General features: G+C 36.4%; 1 protein-coding gene across 4 annotated transcripts in view; it reads right to left on the reverse strand.

Moving 5' to 3' along the window:
• Positions 1 to 25,083, reverse strand: part of NPAS3 (neuronal PAS domain protein 3) — a 615,994-nt gene that overhangs the window by 62,190 nt on the left and 528,721 nt on the right. The gene's annotated exons all lie outside the window — the stretch shown is intronic.

Raw genomic sequence — 25,083 nt, forward strand, 5'->3', positions numbered from 1 at the left:
GGCTGTGAATTCTGCAGGCTTTTATTCCCCTCACCTGCAGAGACACCTAGGGTGACTCACTGCTCGTTTTAAGTGCCTTGGTTTCCCCATTACTGCTGGTTAATTATTACCAATAAAGCACTGAGCAGCCTGAAGGCAAAAATGCTCAGGCAAATGACACATATTATTATTATTATTGTCATAATAACAATAATAATAATTGTTAATCATTAGTAACTAAGTGGTCACTAATGAAATGTCTTTGTAGTCCAGTTGAAGAGATATTTGCTGATTGAAACTACAGTTCTTACCTGTGCTTCCCACTTCCTCAACTGCGACCACTTACAATAGTAAATAAATATTCTTAGTATAAGCCACGACAAAATAGTGGGTACAACCCTCCTCAGCACTGAGATATTCTTTGTACAATCTTTATTATTTTTAGTCATGATAATGAAACTCTCCCCAAAATTTTGTTCATGGGAAGATTCTAGAGTAGCTTACAATAAGCAAGTGTTATTGGAGATAATTTAACTTTCCGTTTCAATGAGTAATTAACACCGAATAAAAAAGTTGTTGTGAAATTATCGTACTATTGCTTTAGAGAACTGACCGAGCTACTAGTAGAAAGTATTCAGGTATTTAAAAAGCATTTGTTATGCAGTCAACAGAAACACAAAAACTTGTTTGTGAGCTAAGGATTATATCAAATTGTCCTTGATTTAATGTGGTCACATTGTCTTGTGTTTGTGACATTTTTAACTCTATTGTGATGAAATAACCGACAACAGTGTCCCTTTCTTTAGTGTCTCTCTTAAGATTTTTTTGTTTTAGAGAGCACGAATTTGATGTCATTTTAAATGTACAGCTCTTTATCACTCGAGGGAAAAGCAGAGCCATGTTATATTTAGTACTTTCATTTCTTCTGATTAAATATGAATTACTATGAAATTTTTCTCATCATCTAACACGCCATAATACGCCAACAGCTTTTTAATACACTATATAAGCACAAACTTCTGCTCTAAGAGTTTAATTTGCCCCTCTAATCCAATCACATCAACCTTATTTCTCTTATCAGAGATTCCCATTTTGAATTAAATGAGCTCATTAGTTTTAATCAAAAGCAGAGAGATCAAAACTTAAACGTAAATGCTTTAGATCAGAACTGTCAGTCAGCCGTGCAGTTCTATTTTGCTAAAACACAAGATCAGAGACCCTTAGAACCAATTTTTTCTCGTAAGGCATGCCAAGAGCTTGAAGATGCTATATCCTTTTTTTTTTTCTTTTTTTTTTCCTTTTTTTTTTTATTTCTCCCAAGGACAGATTATACATTTAAGGTTAGACTTAATTTAGAGTATTTTTTTTCATCCTGGTGGAAATGGGAAAGTATGACATTCTGCTGTTGTTTCTCTCGCATTTATTGGTGCTGGTCCTTGGAGACCCGAACAAATGTGAAGCCATCATAATCCATGCAACAAACCTGTCCTCAAAAAATTCACCTCTGCTCAGGAATATCATTGAAGAAATAAAACTCTGAAAGGAAAGATACATGTTTCAGGGTACAGGATAGTGGAACCCTGGAACAGCACCCAGGGTCACCAGGATAGCAGCAGTACTGGTAAGATAAGGATCATAATTAATTATTATTTTTATTGTACAGTACTCTGCAGTGCAGTGGTTAAAGAGTACATTAAGAAACCACAGCATGGGTGCTTCCTGCTGTGTGAAGAAATGCTAAAATCAGCTTAACAAGTGTAGTTGTTGTAGTCCAGCACATTAAGCTCTAGCACAGGCAATAAGTACAATATGTCCTCATGTGTTCTAATGGTAATTACCTAAACACACAGATGTAATGTTAATTAAACACACAATATCTCACACTCAAAAAATGATCAGGCTGTAATACATATGTACCATTCCCAAGCAATTGAAATTAAAAATTCTCTTTCATACACAGTTTTGTGAAAGAAAGGAAAACATCTGGCATCTAGTACGGTGTACTTGGCATTGACATTTTCTGGGTTCACGTCACCTTATATCATAAACGTAACATTATTTTGCTGTTACTATAATATGTGCAAACCTATACATCTCTGTAAGTGAATGTTACAAAATGCATATAATCTATCCAACAGACTGGAACAGTGTCTGTCATATAAATATGTATTCTGAAGTGTTTGATTTTCTTTAATAAAAAGTACCTGAGAGTGTATGTGTGAGATGGGATTAGTTACCTAAAAGTCCAGAACAGCTTATGAACAGCTTTTTGAATTTCTCTCAGGAGAGAACCATTATGGCTGGTAGTATGAATCTGCATTCAGAGTTGCACGCACCCATGGTAGATACTCTAACAATGCTAACAGTGATTATGCATGCAGGATTTTAAAAATAGGATGTCTACAGAACGCAATCGTCAATGTCAGTGTGAATTGCACAGGAATATATGGAATATAGTCCATTATGAGTTCTCAGGAGTTGATTTTAAATGCCTATCACTCAACCTTTTCATTTTTTACCAATTATGTCAAAGAAAGCTAGCAAGCTGAGGAACATCAGAATGAAACTCTGTACTAATTAATTTTTTTTCTTTTTTATTTTTATTTGATTTGTCATCTAAGACCTTTAAAAAAGCCTGAAATAAGCAAGGTCTGTTTTGCTTGATACTACAGTAACTAAAGATGTCTTCTACACTGAAAAATAGTGCTCCTGGGCTGAATTTACTGAGTCTAAACCTACTGTTGAGTTATAAACCTCTGAAACTGTGAGTTTAGAATGCTAATAATATGATAAAAGTCAATGCTCACTGCATGTGAGTGAAAGCACTATACACTGTCAGGCTTAGAAGTACAAAAAGTAAGTCTGGATTGTCTTCGCAAAACAGATAACCATGTACTCTGCTGGGAAAGCACTCTCCTTTGTGTGTCCTTAAATATCTTTGGCAGATACTACTAAAGGAATAAACCTCTTCTCTTTCCACTCCTGAAGCTGCTAATGCAGGGTGAGATTTCTGGACACAAGGAATGCACTGTCTGTTTCAAAGGGCACAAAGCTGCAATCCACTATACCTGCACAAAAGTGCCACAAATGTCAAAACATTAACTAAGAGCCACAGAGGCTAATGGGGAGACAGCATGAACCAGTGGTGAGTTCCCAAAATTATTTAGTTATCCCCTTCTAAGCATTTCTTTGTGAATAAGCCTTGTACCTCTGATCCTTCAATGGGCTTTGCCTTGGGAATAATCTTGGGCCCAGACTCCAGAAACCAGTGACGCACTGTTTAACTTTCCATGCTGGAAGAGTTCTTCTGATGTTAGTGGAATGTGTACTGACAGATAAACATGCACCTAACGAGAGAACTGAGGTCCATGCCTCTTGATCCTGCAGTTATCTGCAGATGTACTCCAGCATATGTGTGCAACCTGACTACCTTAATGCTATAGAGCAAAACAAGGTAAAACTACGTGAACAATTGCTATCACACAGCAAGAGCACAAGTACTATCCCTATGACTGATTCACAAGCAGATTGAAATTCAAATAAACAATTTGTCACCCAGGAACAAAAGAAGTTCCAAATTTGATTTATGACATAAATAACAAAATGCTGTCAAAGCAGCCTGAATAAATATTCACCAACTTCTGTTTGTTTGTTTGTTTGTTCGGTTTTCTCACATGCATTAAAAATAATTGAGAGGAGAAAAATGCATTTTTGCGCACCAAACAGATGAAAGACAGACTACTCATTCTTAGAAGTACCAGAAGCTACAGAGGGAGAACCAAACACCACAGAATTTGAAGGGGTTAGTGGAAAAAGGCTCATGGTTTAACATAAAGGAAATTCCGGATTTGGTATCATTTTAGGAAGTTTTCATCTAGCTTTTGTTTCTCTTCCTTGAGAACAAGTGTCTATGCAGGTTTTAAGGGACATTCTCAAACATCAACTACACAGCTCTCGAAAGTGAAACAAAATAAGAGAACATATGAAATAGTAAGAAAAAGGGAGCTCTCTTCTCATGTTATCTTCTACACTTGCAAACCTCTTCCCACATTTTCTTCAAGTTTTATAATCCTTTGCATAAGCAACTAAGAGTCATGTTCAGATGAGTAATAAGGTAACATTAATCTATCATTTTCAGTTGTCCTAGATGCATCTTTGTAAATGTTTATGTTTCTTGTGTGCAGTTTATTGTCTGTAGCCAGAGATTAAAAGACTTTCTAGGAAAATTTAACCTTCAGTAGTTAACTGTCCTGTTTTTTTTTCCTCACATTATTGCCTCTTAAAGTGTGTTTTTAATCAGAAAAATGACCCTCAAAAAAGCACTGTTGCCAAGGTCATTGTCTTTCAGTAGCCTACAGATCAAATTAGATAATTTTATAAGGTAAAAGATAGATTTTTCTAACTACTAGCCTAGCAAATACAATTCAAAAGCTTCAAGTTAAGATAATTTATTTCCAATAAGTGCAATTTACTATGAAATTTTACTTAGCACTTGTGCAAATGCATGGTTTTAAGCGAAATGGGTTCAGTCTGATTGCAGGCTGAACACGGGCAAGCACTGGAAGCTAAAGCTTGGTCTAGGAAGGTGCTGAAGATTCTTGGACTATTTGGATGATCACTTAGGCATATTTATGCACATGGGCAGCCTGCCTAGAGATCAATCGATGAGCACAGAGCCAGCAATTTCCATGGGCACTCTCTTGGTCTCACTGGTGTGCTCAGCACCTTGCAAAATCAAGGACTATCTGAACTATTACTTTAATATTGTGGGTGGCAAAGAAGAGGCTAGATCATTCTTCTGAGGCAGTACTATTTCTAAAAGGAGCTGTAGGAATAATATTTTTGCCGTAAGCTGTCCCAGTTATAAACAGGAACTTGATTTCCTAAATAACCAGATTTGGATCTGAAATTCAAGGTACTTGTATCTAACTTGTTAAGACTCTTAAAATTTCTGTTTTGCTATTTACTGAAAAGCTGAAGAAGTTAAGAATTGGACCCCAGGCTTTTGGTGACTTAGTTCCCTTGTTTCTTTTGAACGGGGGAATAATGCTGGGTTCTGGTCAAGGCCTCACTGAAAAGGGAAAGGCTCAGGGCAGCTCTTCCAAGAGAAATGGAAAGAAGGATGACTTCCTCTAAAGAATTTATTGCTAGGTAATGTTTTCAGACAAGATAATAAACTGTTCTTTCTTGTCATTCTACCTCCAAGATGAAGACAATTGACTTTTCATGACCTATAAGCCTATTAGAAACTCAAAGGCATAAAAACTTTAAACCTTATCAGACTTCTGTTGAAAGCTGGTTATTTTAATTGTTGTTGCTGCTGTTGTTGTTTTCTCTCTTATCCCTCCAAATTTTCCCGATCCCACAACTGATGAGATAGGCTGGCACCTCGGATTGTTTCATTTAGGTTGTCATTATATAAAATCCTTAATTTTTTACAAGTAATTTGACATGAAATAAATTTGCCTCACATATATACAGCATCTCTTTCTAATGAGATGAAAGTATGTATGTTCAGGCAGAAGTCAGTGAAGTATCAGTGAATTTAGATATAACAGCCAGAAAAGTGGAAGAACATGTTTAATATCTGATCCACCTTATACACAGTGAATTTACAAGAACGTGGATATTATAGAGGAATCTGTTGACTTGAACTGTTTGGCCACAACACAATGTAGTTAATATTTTTAATTTACATAGTTAATCCTGACTTTTTGATTTGTTGACAATTTCTTCCAAAGGAAGTATTGAAAACCCCAATGGTTAACTATATAAAATGTAACGACAAACTATTAGAAATGCATTAAGAAGAAGAGTTGCTTCATTTCAGGGATGAATTCTAAGTGATCGAAGGCTTAATTCAGTTGCCCACACAAAGATCTGCAGGATTCTTGTGATCTGCCCCACAATGCCTGAGGTGTTTACAGGAACGGCAGCTTCCCACAGGACCTCCAGAAGACCCAAGTCTTTCTGGAGCAGCTGAGGGATACCAGGTGTGTCTCAATTAGTACAAGTTCCCTGTCTTTGGGAAGCTTAATTCACTAGAGCCCGGTCCCTTTTACGTAAGTAGGAATGCTATGAAAAGACTCGGATCAAGTTCCTGATTATTATTTTAAAATTTCTAGCATGCTGTGTGGCCTGTTGCTTAGGGCTTTGGTTGCCCATGCCAACATTCTATCTGGTATATGTGTTTACACCAGCCTTTGAAATGTGCTTGTGTCATCCCTCAAAATACACCAGACCTAACTTTAACCACAGGCAAAAGTAAGCCAGAATTCTCTAAAGGAGCTTAATGCTGTTTTACCAATGGATAAGCAAAACTGTGCATGCAATTACTGGCAAAATAAGTTGCAGTTTCACATAACTACCCTACGTATACAAACAACACAACTTTAATATGCAAACTATATTTGTCTGTGACTGTTAATGCTCAGTTTGCAGGTTTTACGTGCGCAAACACTACTACATGCATACTATATTCCAGGCACATAAAAGACTGCATCTGCAGAGAAATATGACATGCTTTGAAAAGTTATCCTGTAGTGTTATAAATTATTTTACCCTGACTGGGCCCATGTACTGGCTGCAGTTATGTACAACAAACTAAAGTACAAACTCATTGACAGGCTTTCTCTATTATCCAGACAAATGTTTGTTATGTTCTATTATCCTTGCAGAACCAAAGTAATCTAAACTACTCTTTATTGGACTAAGCAGTGTTACTTTATTTAATGCCTCTCAAAGCTTCCTTTCTTCTTCTTCTGCTTCTGCATCTCCTTCTATTTCTTCTTCTAGTCTAGAAACATGTCTTATCAGGCTATGATTTCCCAACATAGGCAATTTACTTCCCATGTAAACTTAATCCCACAGAATTCTTTATATATCTGGTAAATTATGAAATGAGTTAGGTGCCAAGATAGAGCTATCAATAAAGTGTTGCCAGGACAAAGCTATGAATAAGATTTTTGTTACTCCTATAACGTTGAAAGGTAGATTTTACAATAGATTTTGATAGGTCAGTGATCTATGAAATACATAGAACTTTTTTGCTTGTTTGAAAACAACATAATAAAGATTTGCTATTAACAGAACTAATCATGGTAGGAAACTTTAACTCTGAAAAAACCTTTGGAAATGTTACAGTCTAGTGGGCTTCAATCCATTACCTAAACACTTGCAAATGTATCCACATTCATCCAATAGACTGGAACAACTCTTGAAGAGCTGCTATGGTCTAGTGAGTGAGTGGTACATAAACCATACTGCGTATGAAGCTTAAACTTGCTTCTATGTTTTCACATTTAAAGTTAATTTATTTTAAGCAACGGAATAAATAATCTGACCTGACCTATAGTCTTGGTTTCATGTGAGGTCAGTGAAACTCATTAATTTTCAAGGTTCAGTAACAGTCCTAAAGAAAACTAGCACACTGGTATCTTTTCCTTACTGTTTACTTGCATTGTAACAATTCTAATGAAGTTTGAAACAGAATGCATCCAATGGCTAGGAAAGATCCCCATGTTAGGAGAGTACAGGATCATGAGTATAGCACATTTATCCACTGTCAGCGAAGCAGCAGGGAACAAATAAACTGGGAAATGAGGAAACAGCAAGGAGAAAAAAAAAGACCCTGCCTATTTTTGAGGGTAAAAACTTCACTGAATTCCCTGAGAACTTTATGGGCCTGTGAGGAATACAGATGCTATACAACATTAGACACTACATCTCCTTTGAGTCTCAATGTGGCTGGTTTCCACAACTTAAATGTTCATTATTGTTACTGACCAACTTCTTATAAACAATTTTGAGCATCTTGTTTCAGCATATAATTGCCATTAAATGCTGATGCTGTTGCCTCTCTTTCATGCCCTAGAAGGATCAACTGAGGGCATTTTTTTCTCTCTTGCTAGTTTTCTGCTCTTGTCTGGTAACTTGTGAATCATTAACTGACACTCCAGAGCATAGCTGTGAAAATAACTGTGGTTCAGAGCTGCCAATTACGGTCCACTGAAGTTCCTTCCCAGCACATGGCATAAAAAAATCTCCCAACAAAAATTAAAAAGTCTTTTCTGATGTTGCCTAACATTGCCAGCCGGCTTGGGCTTAAAAAGCACAATAAAGAGGTTGCTTTCCAGATTTTCATATGCCAAATGGGAGATGCTTTTTGGTGAAGCTTTTCCCTGAGGGGAAGAAGAGCAGCCAAGTTGCCTCATGCTGCTCAGTTGATGTTGGGATGATCCCACTCTGGGGAAACATGCACAATTGTCAAAGTCAAGCTGCTGCTAGCGGATGTTTCTGTACTCGGCAGCTAAGCAGTAGGAAAGTTCAAGAGAAAAAATGGAGTATCATAAAGATAGTCTTTGAGAGCACATGACATCTAGCAAAAGCTGCTGTGCAGCAGCCTGTGTATGGCAAGGAACGAGCAGTATGAATGCAAAAAATGAGTGTTTTAAATCTTAGTGGAATACTCCCATAAATATAGCCACTTGAGGAATCTGTTTCTTCAGAAAATACCTTTTGTGCTGCTGGGATATTTGGGGGATTCTATTTCCAATACCTGTGTTCTGGATCTAGTGGAGCAATGCTTTTATCACGACTATAAAATGGTTACGAGCCAATTCTTCATATAAAACAGTCAGTAACAGTGGGGCTTTTTTATGACAAACATGATGTCAGACAAAGGGCATCAGAACTTAGTCTTTGTACTACAATACAAAATAACAATACATAAACACCTTTGTGAAAGCAGCTTGAAACCCCATGTTTTCTATTAAAAAGTCATGTTCAATCTTCACTGTTGATAGAACAGAATAGCTAACACAGAGAACATTGTATATCAGAAAGGTCAATAGTTATTATGAGCTACAAATATATTTTTTTCCATCCTTCAGGCTGTTTAGCGCATATCACAGCATGAGCAGCTGTCTTCTTTAATGCCTTTAAAATTAGAATCCCAAAGAGGAAGAAAAAATTACATTTGCAATGATTGCTCTTTGCTTTTGTAAGTTTACTTTAATACACTATTTTATATACATGAATCTTCCATGCAGCCTAACCAAGGGGCAGTAACTGGTTGCTAGTATCTGCTGGATTGCTGTATCAATGTGTATAGAATCCTGCCAAAAAATCACTTTGCACAAATTGTGTAACCTTGCTGAATAACCTTTCTAGAAAAGTATGTAGCTACTGGGCATATGTTTAAACCAAGCAAGCATAATGTGCAAACACAGACTGATCATTACTAATGGCGAATGCTTACTGGTTTAGCAGCAATAAACATAGAGAACCATCTGACCTACCACTTTCGGTTCACACACTGAAAACGGCAAAAAAGGGTGGTAAGATTGTGGCATCATTTGACCTCTTATGTTTTTCAAACATGGCAAGTATCTGGTTCCATCTTTGCTAACAGCGAACAACTACTTAAAACTGCAAACAGGTTTCCATCCTATTCTTCAGATTTCAGTCATGTGGGCTCTACCAAATCATTTCCTGTTCCAAGTTTTAACCTTATCTGGATGTGTATTGGTGTCTCAAACGCAAATTAGTATCTTATAAATATTTTGAAGTATGCAAGGCAAGAAATAGTTTTCTTTATAAAACAACTTTTTATCTGATTTAGAATGGCTCAATAATAATAAAAAAATTGAGTGGGAGTTAAAAGCCATATTTCGACAAGGGAAAATGAATGAAATTAGCGAGAACATTTTCTCCATACGGCTTAATGTTTGGATCACAGATAACTTCATTGCTGGACAGTGGTAGTAGGCATGGTGCAAGGCATCATGACAATATGCAGATTCTTTGGGGGACTGAGAGAAATGCTGCAGATTTTGCAGGATGTGCATAAAGTCTTGGTCTAATGTGCCTTAGGAACTACTTTCTCTAGCTGCATTGCTTCATAGTTCAGAGTACAGTCAAGCTACACTTTTAGAATGTTAGAAAACATATAATTTCACATACTCAGACAGAATCTACTTATCCATGTCAAAAACCAGTGTGAAGAACACTGCTATTTTTAAAGAAAAAGAATAATGGAAAAAATTAAGCAATACAGGCATCACCATTCCTTGGCCCAAACAAGTAACACTTAAAAATATCCTGTGAATAGAACCATTACTTAAATGTGAAAAAACTTATGTGCTCAGCACTGTGCATCTGAATTTATTTCAGAATGCTATTAACATTTCCATCACCACAAGTTTCACTGTGCAACTGTTCCCTGTCGTACAGAAACTCCACGACCTGGTCCAGGCCAGGCAGAGCCAGACAGGCTGCTAATCCTGCTGCCCTGGAGGGACTTGCCAGCACAGCTGGCATGGCAGGCAGTTGATGCTGTCGGGATGTACCACTCGGTCCAGTAGCAGCCTTCACCTCCAACACTCCTGTTCTGGCTGGAGAAGGGGTAAGAAGCCCAACTATCCAGGTTTCTCTATGGCTTTGTCCCTTATTAGTACAATATCCTTGTTCCCCCTACAGGTTACCCTCCTCAGGGTAGGCTTTTAAATTAAAATAGGGCAACAATGTTCCTGAGATATACCGAGAGAGTTCATCTACAGAGAAGTCAGCATTTACAGATTTCTTTTCTTATGCAGGATTTACAAAAAAACCCTAAAATAATGACAAGCACTATGCCATTGAAATTCAAAGAGAGTTGAGAACAGGTATCTCCAAAAATGACAGACCTGAGGCTGCTGAAAACAAATACCTAACAGCAGTTCCAGTGGGCTGCAGCCCTGCATTATTATTAGGAAACAACTCACTCAAATTATTTGGTGAAAACAAATGTCAAATGAACCGGACATATTTTATTATATTTTCCCCTTTATTTATTTATTTTTTTTTTGTTTTGCACTGTGGAGTTAAGAAGGTTTTTGACAGACACAATCAGAATCTGTCATATTAAACAGGAAACAGCATTTTGGAAAACAGCCCACAGTGTAGGTACTTTGGCAGATTTATCACAAGGCTTGAATGGTAAACACTTAGCAGAAGGAATGCTACTTCTTTTTATTTGCTTTATTTTAACAATGGGAACAATGACTTATTTTTCCCATAGTGCACTTTCAATTCAAGCTTTAAGTGAAATAAAGCCAAACCCAAGATAATAAGAATAAAATGATCAATAATAATTGCTCTTCCTGTTTTGTTAGCCCATTTTTCTATCTCTACTGTTCGAAAAGTTAGTAACTTGGAGAATGATCATTTAGACAGAGGCAGAAGACGGTATGATTGGTGACATTTCCACGGTACAGTATCTCCTGAGTTCTTCTGAGTTAAAAGTTTTCTACATTGTATTTTCACAACCCTGGAGCTTGCACTGTTTCTTTTTCCTCCAAGTCTGAAGATCACCCCATGGATTAACAAATGATTGAGGATTCTCTCTTAAAAGACTCTTTAAAAATCTGTCAGAATCAGCCTGAGACAAAGATTTATTATGAACTATTTAAAGGGCTTAATATATGTATCCCCAAAGAGCCCTTGGAGCAAACTAAAAAGGAAGAATGGAATTCTCAAAGAATGGGAAAAATCTCCAATGCCCCACTTTCTTCACACCATGATTACTGTTTACTCAAAGGATAAAATGCCTAACCTGTCACACGAAGCCTTCAAAAGCCATATTACTGCTGATGTTCAGTAAAAAAGCCAAAACAATGAGCCTCTGCAGTAATATGCCTAAGAAAGGCAGCTGTAATTTGCTTTCTAACCTGCTCACTAACACACTAATGTGGATACATCTTGTAGAAAGAGCTGATCTCCTGACCCAGACAGCAATCAAACAACTGCCAGAGTGTTTGCTGTCACACAAGCCGTGACCATTACCTTAATTATACGTTACCATATAACAAAACTTCCCTAATGAGCAACTCTTCTCCCACCTGTGTGCCAGCTAACCCTTCTGTCCTTGAAGAGTACCACTGCAGATGACTTCCATTTGAAATTTGAAAAGCATATTCCTATGCATTCCTTCCAATAGATAAAAAAAATATTATGTATTTTAACAAAGTTAGTTGCTTTACTAGAGTGCCACAACACTAAAAAATACAGGCTTATACTAAAGAAAGAGAATTAGAAAGAAAAATACGGCAGTACTAATAAATCTTAAGCAGAGCTGGATCTGACCTTTGACTTTATGTTAATATATAAATATATCCATCTTTACATATTCTTATGTGTTTACAGCAGTATATAAAATACTTTTACATTGACAGTTTTCACTTTGTGTCTAAAAGCAGGAATTGTACTTGGGTTTGTGGTTTACAAAAATGCCTGCTTTCCTTCACAGACACCAACTTCTAGCAGGTTGCATTTTTTTCTTCTAGTTTTTATCTCTTTTTTACAGCATTTTCTTTTCTTCTGTTGTCTGTTATTTAGGACATTTCCATTCAAATTACAATGCACAGGATACCATATCCTTATGAACAAATAAAAGACAATTTCCTTCTCTACAGAAGCTGTGATCTGCCTCCAATGCACTACTGGGAAAAAGAGGGAAAGAGTGAGGCCTAGGAATCTGGTTTGGGCCTATCTGGGTTATTAGCCTTTCGTCTTATGGGACTGTTTCAATGTTTAACCTGTTCATGCTAAATGCATACCTAAAATAAGCAAATCAGTTGAAAGCATCTGCAAACTTCCAATCTGCTATGTGTTTTACCTGAATAGTGAGTGTCAGTGTAGAAAGACTTGAAAGTGCAGCTATTTGCGTTAAAAGAAGATCAGGAGTAACATGAGAGGGACCTAAGTAGCAATCAGAGCAGACAAGTGAACAACAGAGCAATAGATGAAATTTCATGCTAACAAGCGCAAGATGTAGCACACTTTGGAAGAAACTACTCCTGTATATTGAGGAGTTTTAAATAACTATAACTAGGCAATAAAAGGAAATGGAAATATCTCAGTGAAAACATCTGCTCTGCGTGGAGACTCTTATAACTAAAAAGTTAAGCGAGTTGTTGGAATAAAATAAAAATGAATTTAAAACTAATAAAGAAAATATTGCAATGCCATTCTGTAAATTTATAGCCCAAGCTTTACACTGATTGTTGTGTTCAGTTCTGGTCATCTGCTATTAAAAAAAGAGAATAATGGGAACAGAAAAACTCTAGTAGAAGGACATCTAAAGAGAGATTAGTGAGATTATAAATATTTAGCACTGAGGGCAGATAAATAACAAGTGATGTGACAAAAGGTACACAAAATAATGAATGATACATAGAAGATAATATAAGAACAAGAAGATTTCCAATAAATTAAAGGGAAGACACATTTTGAGCTGATGAAGAAAAAAAATGATAAAACCACATAACTTTCCCCCCACAACATGTAATTTAAACATCAAAAGAAGGACTAAATGTCTATGAGGTGAATAAGAATAACCACACTACACTGTGTATAATAAAATCTACATGAGATGTCAAATGTTATGCTTTAACTTATTTGGTATTATTGCTATTCTGTAGATTTTACATGTAGTTTGGAAATACTTGGTACCAGCTACTCTAAAACAGAAACTAGTGGGCGAGAGAGACAATGTTCACTCATATGAATTCCTGTGTTCCTAATAAATTCCTCTTCCACATAAAGATCTGTGGCAGGAGAAGATTCTCTTGTTTACTCATCCACCACCAGGTTTAAAATTCTCCAGGGGTTTCTAAATAACCAGTAGCACAGAAAAAAAATGGAATCTCTCCAGGAGGAACACACAACTCCTTGACCTCCTCTTTCTTTCTTCTTCTTCTGTCTACTTTCTCTAGAAGTTAAAGTGAGCAACATTTTGCATCAGGACACTAGAAGTCATTTGGTCTATAAGGATAAAAGAAACACCCCTCCAAAGAATCCCCTAAATATTAAAAAAAAAAAAAACAACAACAAAATATCTTAACTTAAAGATGATCTGTGCTAAGGTAGAAGTAAATTCTGAAGCCAAGGAGATTTGTGGTGAACATCATGCTAATGGTCCTCTTCTTTGAGTATTGAAAAATTCAAGTACTTCAGCTGAAGTCATTACAGGTCCTTCAATGGACTTAACATTAAGTGCAACATCCCTTCATAACTTTGAAACTCCATCCTCCAGCTGGCCTAAGATGTCTGGCTTTGCTGCATACACATTATATATTCAAAATGTTCTTTATGTTTTCCCCAATCTACTACTTAACATGGCGGTAAGCAGATTGCAAAGCTTGCCCATTACCATTATGGGATTGCTCATGAAGACTCTGTGCTGAAGTCCATTTTCTCAATCTTTACAGCTAAAAGATTGTTATTGCATAGCTTGTCCAGGAATGAGGGCTTTATAGAGAATAATAACCAGACTGTTTTCAAAGAAATTATAAAACTGATGCAGCATGTTATATATTGCAATCAAAGAGTTTGCTGTTAGATGATATTCTATTAAAAGTTTTATCATAATTTTAATTTTATCCTGGTACATTTTTAATGGACGGTTATAAGGTAATCAGGGAAGACTATAAATCTAATATGTAAATATATTCTACAATGCATGTGTGTCTTGGTACAAAAAATACAAATTGTAACAGTGAAATGAACATGTTTTAATGAAATAAGTTCTTATATATTGCAAAATATAACTTATAATATGAAACTACTTTTCAAAGCCAAAAGGTGATGTAAGACCAACAGTGATCCACATTCTCTTTATACTTTCTTACTGGCTTAGTCATGACATAGCTCATTATATGGTTCACTGTTCTACAGAAAAAGTGTTTCCTATGTCCAAATTTAATTTCAGAATGACCTCGATTAAGTGATATTTATATCACAATACAAAAGAAAACCCATATCTCTAAAAAGCTTTTGTTAAGAAATATTGGTATTTTCCTTCTTAGATACCCCAAATTCTCCTAGAAAATCCCAGTACAGTGCAAATAGTGATTTCATATAAAAAATGTCAGTAGCTGCTTAATATAATCAGGTGTTAGAATAATGATAATGATTACTTCATCATATGGGTAATTTTTGCATTCTGTTAGCAAATTTTGCTTTTGCTAACGTGATGCAAAAGTTGTTAATATAATGAGTCTCATTGTGTTAGCAACTTTCTATCACATTAACAAAGATTAAATCTGCTAATGTAATATGACAGTCACTGACATAAGATTAGTGCAAACGGAGACCAGAATCTCTGTAGACCTCCTAAAGGTAACACTGAACATGTAAGCAATGCTCATTTGTTTTTCCTCTATTACCTATATTTTGAGTACCTCAAGTGTCACATCCATCCACACTCACTGAATATTCTCCAGGAAGGTCCACTTTATCGAACACTAACGAAGCCATGAGACAATGATTAACTTTTGATGCAAAATCATGAACCATAAAGTTTCCTTGTTAGAAGATAAGTGAGTCATACAAAAGGATCAGCTATTTATACAACAGAGAGATGTGTGTTCATAGAAACTGACATTAGTAATATTGCTGATTAATTTATATAGGACCTTCCACGACAATCATACTGATGTCTACACAAATATCAAGCAGATACAGCAAACACCCTTGGACTACATAGCTTGTGGCAGACTCCCAAAAGAGATTTCACAAGTTAGAAAGAGTTTATGGCATAAATGCCACATCATTAATAAACAACAAACAGCAGAACTCAGCCTGAATACAATGATCGTCTTTGTCCGTGCTTGTCATGATGGCTGCACAGCCCCATCCACACCTGCACAAGTGACCTGGGAAGTGAGACATGCCCAGGCATGCATATATCAAGGAAGATTAAGACTCCTGTCACAGCACTGGCACCATTTGCATTCCTGGGGTGATGCTTCTACTTGCCCCCTGTCCAGACTTCAAACGTGAGGAGCCAAAGAGAAGGTGCCGCACCATGTGAGAATGGAAGTGTAGGTCCCTCTTTTCAGAGGAAGCCCAACCTTGCTTAAATGGTCTGACTGTAATGAGCGGTGGAGTCTCTCGCTAAGTTAAAGGAGAGTTGTGATGGACTGTTAATATAAAAGAGCTTTGGAAGTGGAGCATGCTCTCAGCTTCCATTTTGAGTCTTTTAGGTCAAGTCACATACCAAATCCTACAGTCTGGGAGATATTAACCTTCTTATGCCTTGTCTCTGAGCAACCTTCAAAATGCAAGTACTTCTTCCTGAAGTCTGCATGCATCTAGTGTTGGGATTTAACACACTACAACATGGGGGTGCCCGAATGCAATTCTCTTTTGACAAAAGTGAAAATGAAATGCAACAGTTAGTCAACGCAACAACTATTTACAGTAGCAAGCAATTAAACACCACTAAAATATCCTGAGGAGAAAGAACAGCTGCTTGTCTACAGTCTGGGATGGAAAATCATGGTATCGGAAAGACAACAGACATAGCCTTTTGATGAATAACCTCAGCATAGCCTCATGCAAAGAATGAAAACCATTTGCTATGTAGTCTATGTTTTCCTCTCAGGAAAACCACCAGTAAATTCAGCCCAGGCAATGTCACCATTAAAGGAAAAAGGGAAAGGTACAAGCAAGCAGGATTCTTGCAGAACAGAGCTGCTGAGTAAACCGGGAATACAGTAAGGAAACTTAGGAAATGCACAGACAAGTAAGATATTCTCGAAGTTTTGATTTGCTTTATGCTTGATTTGCTTCTATAGCAAATGTATCAGTTTTGTGGTCAAAAGAGTAAAAAGGTTAGAATTAGCACATAAGAATTATCTAAGCTGCAAAGACCTAGAGTGGCACAACCGCAGGTACCGTAATCAGGTTTGTAAGTAAAGGAAGGGGCTGAAGAGGGAGCTAGATATTTAAGAAGGCTCATCTGAAGGTATGAAGGGCCTTTTGACATCAGAAGTAGAATTTAAAACTGGGTTCATAGCTTTATGTTAATACGTGATTTTCTTCTGCTATAAACAGCAGGGTGAACTGAAGAAAAATCTAGTTTTGTGATAAACTGTATTTCAGTTCATGATATGAAAGTATAAAAAGGAACAATCAGGAGTTTCCATTTCTTTTCCTTCAGTTCTTGGGATGTGATTTCTGTGAACAATTGTTTAATTAGAAGAACATTTCTTTTGAGGGAAGTGTATATGTGAAGCCCTAACCACTTATTGTTATGAACAGCATGCGTCCTTTTTTCTTTGCTAGAGCAATATTTCTGGAGCTGATTTGTGACTGAATTCTAATATGGCAAAAGTGTATTCTGCTGATCTAAATTTCACCAGTACAGTTGGGGTTTTTTTGTTGTTGTTTTTTGTTTGTTTGTTTGTTTTCCATGCAGGAATCCTATTCTGCCTTGCCCAGTTTTATTTGACTCTGACAATTCACAGCTGAGCAGTTCAGAGGAATACACAGCTTCCTTAATTCACCTCACTTGACAATAGCAGGACCTGATCCTGCAAGTCAGCTTTAAAATTGCATTTGGAAGCTGTCATGGAAATCACATGAGAGACGAATGGGTTCTGACCATTTCTTAAAATTAGGTCACTTATTTAGGACATTAAAGAGAACTTAAGAGTTATGACTTCAGGCACACATTACATTTTTTTACCAGTGCATAGAAATAGATTCATAATAATGTAATTCTAATAAGCCAATCTGTCTTAAAAGTTTCTTTTACAGACATATTTAATTATACAACTCTTTATGTTTATGTTGAACTGTATGAATGATGATGGGCTGTTTTTCACAAAGCTTCCATAATGTCAAGGATCTTTCGATTGAGAAAATTTAGGGCATACGGGGATAGCACCATGAAGCAATAAAAGCCAAAACCAGGGCAGAAACCCTAATGACATGCAGCATGGCAACAGGGGCAGAAGTTTGAGGAATATATTGTATTCTCCTAAGGCACAGAGAAAGTGTGGAAAGTGACCTAGAGCAGGAGAAGCAAAGACATTTGCTGACGTTTTTTCCCCTCTGTGCTTTGTACCAAATAATGGCTGAATACATAGCGCACAATTCTACTCTGCCATTTTCAGTCAAAGCTTAGACTGTTTGTGTAATATCACTGTCCCAGTGACAACCCACATGCATTTCTGTTGATTAGTAAGGGGTTGTGTAGAGGAGATGTTCAGGTCCTTTTTCTCCAGTGCCACATATTGCCTCACACTTGAGCCACTGAAGCACCTCTGTCAGGGGCAGTAGGACCAGGACAGATGTCATCTGCAGGCCAGCCACTAGAAGTCAGCAGTCACATACACTCTTACAAAGAACTTACTTTTTCTATAGATTTTTTTTTTCTTTTTGGCGTATCTCACTAACCACAGTCTATATACAGATATATACAGATACCTTCGGTCTGCTAGAGCACCTTGGAGTGCAGAAGTGGCCCAAACACACACCCCGCTAAGCTTGTGTAGGTCATGTATTCCCAAGAGTTTATTTCTCCCAGCTGCACAGCAGCACACAGAGATGTGGGCATCGCTTTTGTGCAGACAATGGAGCTGCCATTTAAGCTGCTTTCCTGGCTTCCCTGTGTCTGGAAGGGAAGTACAGTCTGGGGGGAGGACAGAATGAATGGTGTGCGGTCCTGTGTGATTAGAAGAGCACCAAGCACGTGAAGAAGCTACCATAAAGACGGTTGGGGTTGGATACTTCTGAATAAAATGCATATTATTGTCATCCTGTCCTTAGACAGTACAGTATTATTTTTAGTGTCATGTGCTGCATTACATAGTCCAATAAAAGTAGAGTATAAGAATTTGTTAGAGGACTTGATTTCTGCCCTTCTCAGATTATTTTGCTTAGATTCTGATGAAAACGTAAGACAGGCTTTGCAAAATTATTTTTGTGGATTTTCTTCTCAGCTTCTTTTCCCTTCCTATTGCCACATCTAATCTATTTATCTATGGCTCAATTACTGATTTATGTCCACTGGGATTCTAGATACATATCCTGTAAGTGATATCAGCTTATTTTTGTTACATCACATATAGTGAACAGATACTCTGAATTGTATCTGTGCATAAAAGCATCACAAATTGTTATTAATTATGCTCTAAGGAAGATGTATTTCACTGTTGAACTTCACAGAAAAGGCGAAGTATAATAATTCTTCACTGAACAATTTTTCCCTTTGTTATGGGACAGCTGATGAACACAATATTGCTTTCACTATGCAGTCCTCAGAGTGCCAGTTGGGGAAAAACGTATTTTTCAGTACTTAAAATAAAAATACCAAAAAGTTACAATAGCTTGCATGTAAGATCCATGTATGTCTGCTTAACAAAAATAGCCTTTGAACTGCAAAGACATTTGGCGATGATTACTGTTCACTGAAAAAAGAATTACAAAGTGTTATTCATCTATTTCTTTTCCTGTCCATGTGTTTATCTATCTTTTTGCAGTTTTCAGCAGAGCAGATGTGCTATGACAGAAACAGCAGCTACAGTATTTGCTTCACATATAGAAACAACAAGCAAATGTGACTCATATCCTGGATTACATTAAACAAAATGGAAGAGTGACAAAAAAAATCTGTTAGTCTAACAACAGATTTTAATTGCAAACTAAATTGAAATTCATTTGTTTAAAAAAGTGTTTTCAAATGTTAACTCGCAGATTTATACTGTAGTATTTGCCAAAAATGTTAATGTTCTGAGGTGAAATCCTGTTTCTAATTAGGTCACTAGAGCTTTACCACTGCATCTGAGGGGCAAGAGTCCATCTTGGTCCTTTATTTGGACCTCCTGGATAGTCAACATATTTTATGTACACCAAATAAACACTAAGCTTTAATTTGTCTTTTTATTTTATTTATTTTTTAATATATTTTTTTAATTCTTTAAGGTTGCAAAACATCAAACACAATTAAATATTTGTCCATGAAAGATTTAATCAATAATTATCATTCAATGATCAGCTGCAGAGACCCAGGCTTGAAATATGAGCTATTTGTCAAAGGGCAAACTGAAATGTCTTTTGCTTTAATGCAAGCAGGACCGCTGCTCTTGACCTATTAAAACTTTGTTTGCTATTATACTTGCTGGTGAACGAGTCATGCAGAAAGGTGTTGAGGAAATGAGCCAGCGTGTTCCCCAGGTGATATAAATGCTTTATCAAACTGATCCCTGCCTTGTTATGTAAACTATACCAGGTACTGTTCGTTTTAAACAGAGAGATAAACAGATCTAATATGCTTCGGGGCATCATGCTTTATGCATGAACCGCTTTTTATTTTTATATTAAAGATTTTCTTGACACAACCCTTTCCAATGAAGGAAAGCTCCGATATAACATCTTAACTACAACCACTGCAGCACCTGCAAGTTCAAAGTACTGAGACTGATATTCCCCGATCAGATAGTCCCATGCTAATCTATTTAATTAATTCTTAATAAACAATTAATTTTTTAGTGAAATACCTCTTGTACTGAGAAAGTCTCTCTCCAAAGATAAATGAAGTAATCCTACGAGATGGAACTTATAAAAAAATGACTCGCTCTATCTGACTATTTACAATATTTAGCTACCTACTCTTTGCTTTCAGTTGTCTGATCTATCACTTATTTTTTTTCTTATTTATTATACAGATTTCAATCTGAAGTGATATCAGACAGAATGTTTTTAACCTCCCCAGGAGTAATATCCAGTTTCTTTTTATAGCAATGGGATGAAATTCTACTCTCAGTTTTCATGGGAGCAAATGCAGAATATCACCAAACATTTCAGTTTAGTTTTATATCCATAAACAAGACCACAATTTAGTCATCTCTCTTAAATTTGAGACATAAAGGAGACATACAAAATGCTTTTATTCAAAAAAAATGGACCTACAGATGACTGCAATTACAAGGTTTCACTTCAAGAATTGTGTACACTTTTAGCCTAAAATATTATTAAAAATTGCTTGTTCGTGGTTTAACATGCAACATCATCCTTTGAAATTTTAAGGACAGATATAGATCCTATTTACTTAGAACTGCTTAAGAAGAAAGAGGAAAAAAGTCTACTGTTTATTGTCATATACACAGAAATACTTATTTATCACCCCTAAAACAAGATTTTAAGTACACTTCCTAATCTAAGCACACTCCTTATTATGGGATCCCTAGTGACACCCTTGTTATTTATCTTTCTCCGCAGATAGATTGGTATGAAAGTGTATATGTGCATGCTAGTGCAAGTATAAATGTGTGTATTCAAATGGCATTTGCATATCCTTTGGCTAAGATTTGGTAGTGTTTCTAATGCCTAATTAATTAAAAGTCATCAGTCAAAATGGTTTATAGAGCGTTATTTGTATTGTAGTCAACACAACAAGTGTAGTTACTTCCAGGCTGATAAGAGTAGTAGGTTTAGTCTGCCTTAGTTCACATTTACTAGGCTGGAAAAAATCCACTACTTGATAAAGCCTTTGTTTTAGCAAACACATATGCACAGAGATAGAACAAACAGCATGGTTTTAATGCTGAAGGTATCAGATTAACAAGTGGAAACTGCATAAAACAACATCCTTCACTAAAAGTCTAGTTTGTTTGTATTCATAATGTAACGTTTACTTCAGGACATATTTTCTGGAGACATGAAGCCTTCCTTCCCTTTATTCCATGCACAGCTCAAAATAGAAAAACTAATGAAATTTAACCATCCATAAGTCTTTGTTGTGGATGGACTGAATTATAACTTTTTAATTTAGTCAAGTAAAGAATTATTACAGTAGGACTCTAGGGCAGGAATGTGTTAATAAAATCATACTCTCTGCCTTTTCATTTAAAATAATCCCCTTGAGCTGATTAAATGAAATATCACTTGTTTAATAACTGACAGAACATTATTTTTAAGCAGAAATGTTTTGCATATCGTCCTATCCTGTTTTTAATTCCAGGCACAAAGTAGTGAAGGCACTGACATCACACAAAGGGAGTAGAGTTTAGCACTTGGATATAGTTTGTCCTGTCACAGTGGCATCTATAATTTAGTGTGAAGCAGTGAGGTAGACAGAGCATTATCATTAGAAATCATCCTGAACAGGGATATAAAACACAGTCGCAATAACACTTGTCAGAACGGTGACTGCAGTCAAAACTAATATCCAAGAGTTTCAAGATAAATGCTGACACTGCAGCCATCTCACAAAGACTATTATTGCTCAAAAAAACCCCGACAAAACAAAACCAAACTGTGAACCTTCCCCAGAGCAAACAAGTTAGTGTGAAGTTTGTATCTGGGGTGGCATAAACTTTGTGAGATTTACAGTAAGTAATGCCCTTCTTTACCTGAATAAGGTACTTTATGTTGCTACTGAGAAGGAATCAGATGGTCCTTCTGGCTTAATGACTTTAAGCTACTCTAAATTCCCCCCTCCATCCTCTCCACATTATCTGGAGTGTATGAGTGTAAACCTTAGAACAGGTGATTAAGTGGGTTGCTTTCAGAGCCCCTCCCTGATGCCCACCTCCCTGACTTCTGTTCCTCAAACACTTGATTTTCCTAATATTTTTATTTAGGCTTCAGAATGCAGCTGTGATTTTATAGCCTTTTACCACTGATTTTGTAAACTGCAAAGCTGCAGGGAAACTCCCAAGGCAAAATTATTATCTTGAAACTTGGAGGTAAGGATAGTAACTTAATCGTGTTTACTTAGCATTGATAATGCAACTCTCAGTATAAAGATAAACAAATGCACAGGAATGCTGCCTCTTTAAAACACTGATTCATAGCTCTGTGTCTTTGCAGATGTACTGCAGGACAAGATACAGATGCTGTGTACAAGGTATTTCTTCTGCTACAGGCAACCTGTCCTTATCACAGACACAGAACGGAAACAATGCTTTGTGGGTCTAGTATCCTAAATTAGATGGACTTTGAACAGCGGCCATCACTCTGCTGAGAAAGTGAAGAAAAGTGAGGAATATCTGTTACAATCTCTAAGTTCTGTTCCAGGCCTCAGTAATTTTTAGTGCATAACATATTCTGAGTCTGATGTTGTTTATTTACTAACCACCATTTTCCAAGGTCTACTACCTTTTGCCTGAAGAAAATGAGGAGGAGGTTCTTCAAAGAAGACATAATTGTAGGATGTGAAATGACCAGTTTGCAGAAGCTCATGAGCTATATCATGCAGTATTAGGTGGTATTATAGAAAGTCAACCATAAACAAAATGATACTTATCTTTTGTTGGTTGCAACAAATGTTACATTTAATGAAAAATAAAGGAGAGTAGAAGAGTCCTTGTTTCGAAATACTTGAGAGGACTGGCTTGTTCAACAGTCTCTCTCTGATTATAGATAACAACAAATGTACCAGAGACTTGCTGTGCACCATTAGATAATAATGTGCATGTAGAAGACCTTTCTCCCTTAAATCACCAGCTGGTATCTAAATTGACCTGAAGCACAATACACACCTCTATAAAAATAGTTTAACTGAAATTAGAAGAGAATGCTGTCATCATATATGAATGCCCACATATTTTAAAAGCCTGCTCTGCTCTTGACTGCAGGAATAGCTCATGGCAATGAGTTCCACACATCCACAGTGCTTGACAAATGTGCTTCTTTCAACAAATTTTGCTGATCTTCTGTATGAGTTTTACTGAATGCTTTTGTCACTTTGTAAAAAGATACCTAGGGTATTATGAGGAAAACAATTCTAGTCTTTTACATCTTTCCTTGGAAAGATATATCCTATACCTCCAGTCACTTTTGTGATTCAAGTCTAAAGCCATTTCATAGTTGTTATACAATATCACATGTATCACAGAAATAAGACATACAAAACCACATCATTTTTAAAGGTAATTTTAGTACTGTTTTCCAAAACACTTTTATAGATCAGAAAAGTCCTTCTCCTAAGTAATCGTTACCTTTCAGCTTTCTAGCTGCCATTTTACGGGGATATTGTACATTTTTTAGCAGCTTGGCCATTTCACTTTTCCTTCATATTTCGTTCTGTCTTATAGATCACCTAGGCCTGCTGATCTGCTGCTCTTGAATGTATCAGTTTGTCTGGATATCTTCTTTTTTAAAATCTCAGGTTCTGATTACAGTTGTTATGATCTCAGTGAACATCTGTAAAGCCCCAGTGTCATTTAATGGAAAGAATATAAACTAAATTGCTTTATTCCATGCAAATTCAGTAAACTGAGCAGTTTGTTTGTTTCTACCATTAAATAGACTTTTTTTTTTCTTAATGTAACACAAATTACTTTTCAGTCTTGCCCTTAGTTCTCCAAATTACCACCTTGCACTTAACTGCCTGTACTTGCTGTATTCCTATTGTCTTTAGTGTGATCGACCCGTAGATTTTCTGAAAGATATGAGTTTCCCAGTAACCTCAGGAACTTCACCATTTAGAGCCTCATTACTGCTCTCAGTAAGTTCACGTATTATTCCATTCAGTTATTCTTACTTAATTGAGTTTAATGTTGAATTTATGAATTACAATTTCCCAGTATGGACTATATTCAGCTCTGTATTCAACATATCCCAGCTCACTTGGTATAAGAAGTGGTAGTTTGTGATGTTGATACTTCTACCTACACCATGATATTGAACATAATTACATTAGAGGCTCAACTGTAAACTATTTCTGAACCAACTTCTTTATGATATGAAAGATTAAGAGGGAAAACGGATCCATCACATTTGTTTGCCAAGAGGCACAAGTGCCTCAAGTATTAAGAAGTGTTCACTGAAATCTTGTCAAGGTGTGAAATTTCTGAGTAGTCAAATGCACCTGCCATTATTTTTTAATTAGATTAACTGACTGTGTTATCTCACTCCCTACTGGTCACTCATTAGTCTTTCCCTGGCCAACACATACAAGCATGAACCACTCGCATCTGTGCATGCGTAAGGCTCGGGATTTCTACAAATATACAAACGTAGAGAAGAAATAATTTTGAAGATTTAATTCTGACATAAAATTATTCCATAAAGATGTCATGATCAGTAAGACCTAACGTTATCCACTGTTTTGAATTGGGGGTATCTTCTTTCAACAATGCCTGGCTCAAAAAAAATTTAAAATAAACATAATGTATATTTGAAATCATGCAGCTCAGAGCACAAATAATGAAGTGTGCACCTTTCTTGTGATGTGATCACTGTTATCCAATCAAACAAAAGAGTTAATAAGCAAGGTGTCAAAACCTGACTGTTTCACTTTCAGCACATATTGTACATTGTAAGAACTAT

This window comes from Columba livia, chromosome 5 (genome assembly GCF_036013475.1).
Source record: "Columba livia isolate bColLiv1 breed racing homer chromosome 5, bColLiv1.pat.W.v2, whole genome shotgun sequence".
NCBI lineage: Eukaryota > Metazoa > Chordata > Aves > Columbiformes > Columbidae > Columba > Columba livia.